Below are 3,805 nucleotides of genomic sequence, written 5' to 3'. Positions count from 1 at the left end.
CTATCGTCCTTCTTATATCTGGAGAAGTGTTATACATGGTAGAGTACTTCTGTTGAAAGGAATCAAAAGAATGATTGGTAATGGTCATAATACTTATGTCTGGGCAGATCCATGGCTCTTTGATGAAAGAAGAAGAATTCCCTTAATGAAAAATATTTTCACTAATTTGGACTTGAAGGTAACTGATCTAATTGACTTCTCTCTCAAAAACTGGAACCGAGAAGTATTAGAGGAATTGTTCTATCCAAGAGATGTGAGTCTTATCTTATCAAGCAAACCAGTGATATCAAGATCTGATTTTTGGAGTTGGCATTATACTAAAAGTGGAGATTACTCAGTCAAAATAGGGTATGCTCTAGCTTGTCAATCGAATAAGCAAGAATTGATCTCTGAAGCTGAAGCACGACCCTCGCTCAATGACTTAAAATCTCAGGTGTTGTCAATTCAATCTTCTCCAAAAATTAAAAATTTTATATGGCGAGCATTAAACAGAGCAATAGCGGTTGCAGACATGTTAGAAAGCAGAGGTCTGAGTAAAGACATAAGATGTCAATTTTGTGGACTTGAAAGAGAATCCACCAAACATGTTCTATTCTCCTGCTCTATTGCTAGGCAAGTTTGGGCCCTATTGGAATTCCCTTCCCCTGAAGGAGGCTTTGATATCGACTCTGAATACACGAACTTATCCTACTTACTATCTATAGAAAAGAATCAGAATACCCCTCTCTATATCAGAAGGAGATTTCCTTGGATACTCTGGTATCTCTGGAAACATAGGAATGACTTCTTTTTTGAAGGAAAATCAAAGGATCTAATGGCAAAATAAGAGAGGAAACAACTTTGTGGTTTAATGCTCAAGGTATTGAAGATCGTTATGCTAGTTCTAAAGTGTTTGACAGAGGGAAAGATCGGATAGACTGGATCAATCCACCTAAGTCCTGGTTTAAATGGAATATAGGGATGGCCTAGTGTAAACATACAAGAATAGGTGGATTTTCCTGGGTTGTAAGGGATTGGACAGGCAACGTTAAGCTTCATAGTCGACGGTCATTCTCTAACATTCCAAGCTTGTTGGATTCTAAATTTCACAGTATTCTATGGACTATAGACAGCATGGCGAGTCACAAAATTAATCAAGTAATCTTCTCTGGTGAAGCATTTGAAGTGATCAATGCAGTTAACTATCCTCAAGAATGGCCAGCATTTCAATTTCAAGCTTCGGAACTAAGAAGAAGTCTCTGTTTTATAAAGAACTGGAAAATGGAGATTGCACCATCTCACTCCAATAAAGGTGCTTCCTTTATTGCTCATAGTGTACTACAAAATAATTTTTTTCAGTCCTATGTAGCTTTGGGTGCTCCTAAGTGGCTTAAACCTCTTTTTGATTTAGAAGGGAGGATTCACTGATAAGTCGGTCTAAGGGTTCGAGGATTTTGGCTTTTGTTTGCATTATACTCGTAAGTATTTAGATTTTCACTAAGGGAAGAGGTTCGATTGACAGTTCTTTGTCTTATCTGTAGAAATTTTACTATCGATAGTTGACTTTCTCTTTTTCTCTCTTCAATTATCTTCTTTTCTTCTTATCTCGTTTATTCCAACCTTTTTGTTTCAACTGCAGTTGATTTTTACTTCTTGAACCTGCAGTTTGGATAGGATTTGTAGTTTTTAAAGGTTTTTCATACCCTTTACTTCTCGTTTCTTAACCCTCTTTTGCCTCACTATATAAAGAACCTTTCCAGAGTTTTTAAAAACTCATCGTCCTCCCTTAAACACATAAAGAGAAGAAAAAAAAGAGTCTAATGGAGAAAGAATTGTGGGACGACCTTCAGTACTTAGCTTTAGGACGAGATGACCCAGAACTTTTAATTCCAAACTCAGATTATAAAGAAGTTTTAGCTAGCAATAGGTTAAGTTTGATTGCCAGACCACTTAATCCAGTGGACCAGAACTTATTTGAAGTAGCTGACAATCTCCCAACAGCTTCGGGTCTCTCATCGTCTGTTCATGGTCGAGTCTTGGATGATCGTTTTATCCAGTTTTGTTTCCAATCTGAAAGAGACTTGGAATCAGTCCTACGACGTCAAGCATGGAGTTTTAATAGATGGTTTGTTGCACTGCAAAGATGGGATGACCTACCAAGATTGGACTTCTTAACATCCATAGATCTTTGGGTTCAGATACGAGGGGTTTCGTTACCTTACATTTCTGCCAAAACTTTTTGCAGGATAGCTAGATCCTTAGGAGACTTTGTGGAGTTAGACTTTGAAGAATCAGTTACAAACCAAGTTTCATATATCAGAGTGAAAATTAAGGTTTCTATAACTGATCGTTTCAGGTTCTTTAGAAGGGTGAGGTTTCAATTGGATGATAGAGCTATGCTTGGGTTTCAGTATGAGAAGATGGAAAAAATATGTACTAACTGCTGCAGAATTATGCATCCATCTTCAAGGTGTTCTTTTGAACCGATCAATCCCAATCCTTTCAACAATCACCGTAATCGGGAACAACAAAGACTAGATGAAGAGTTTGAAGCAGCAGAACCGGGCCCTATTTCACAACCATCAAGCCCAGTCGCTCAAGTTCCGGTCATCAACAAGGTGATACAACAGAACCAGAAAGCTCAACCTAAAAGGAATTCAGGTCCCTACTTTGCTTTAGCTTTTCCTTATTTTGAACTCTCGGGTAAAGAAGAATCGACAGGATCGAACTCAGATGGAGGTAAACGTCCCAAAGTCCAAACTAAATTTGAAACAAGAGAATGTTCAAAAAGAAGAATGGACATTAATCCTAAAAAAGAACTACCTATGAAGAAACGTTCAAGCTTACCAGATCATGGAAGAGAGGTTAATCATGAACCTCCTAACCCCCTTTAATCACTCTACCAAGTTCTGTCAAGATAATTTTTTTTGGTGTAATTAGTTCACACCCAGTTTAGGCATGATGGGCCGTTAGGTACTAATTTTTGATGAAGCGCATAGCAATGATCTCGAAGAATGCAGGCTATGCTTTGACAAGTTGGATGACAATTATTAAATTAGATTCTCCTTACCTTTCTTTTGTTTAAGCAGAATGTCATCTAAGCTCTGTAATTTTAGTTTAAACTTCCTGGCTCTTAGGCTTTATTAATAAGAGTTCCTTTATGTAAGAAAAAAAAAAACAAGATTATATATCCGCTTTAAGACTCGATTAAAGAGTATAACGTAGATTTAATTTTTTTTCATGAAAGTTATAAAAAATACCTAAAAACCCTCAACTGTAAATTTTGTGACCAAATATAACCCAAATTTCCATCGAAAAAATCCTCAAAAGTACTAAAAATAGAGATTTACAAAATCAAAAAATCAAATTCGTTTGTTTTGAGAATATATGGAGATATCATGAAATCAAAAAGATTTTTTTTTTTTACCTATATCAGCATATATCTATTTCGAAAGGTTTTTTTAAAATTTAAGAGAAATCAATAAAATTTATGAATCATTGATCAACGTGCGAACGATAAACCAAATATGATTATTTATATATTGAAAACAAAAAACAAAAATCTCAAATCCAAAAGAGAGATCGAGAATCTTGAAAAATAATTGAACTAAAGAATTGACGACTCCAAACTCAAATAATTGCAAGAAAAGTTGACTTTGACTTTTCTTTTCTTGGGTAAACGACTCCATAGTCCATAGACCATAGTACTACTTTCTTGAAAATTATAACTCTCTAATTGATCACATGTTGTTAGGATATATCTCTCTAACACATTCACAAACCTCAACTACAAGAGAAAGAAACAAAAAAAAAAAAAAAAAAAAAA

Source organism: Camelina sativa, chromosome 9 (assembly GCF_000633955.1).
Source record: "Camelina sativa cultivar DH55 chromosome 9, Cs, whole genome shotgun sequence".
Taxonomy (NCBI): domain Eukaryota; kingdom Viridiplantae; phylum Streptophyta; class Magnoliopsida; order Brassicales; family Brassicaceae; genus Camelina; species Camelina sativa.
The sequence above is the reverse complement of the archived record's forward strand: the minus strand, read 5'-3'. Positions refer to the sequence as shown.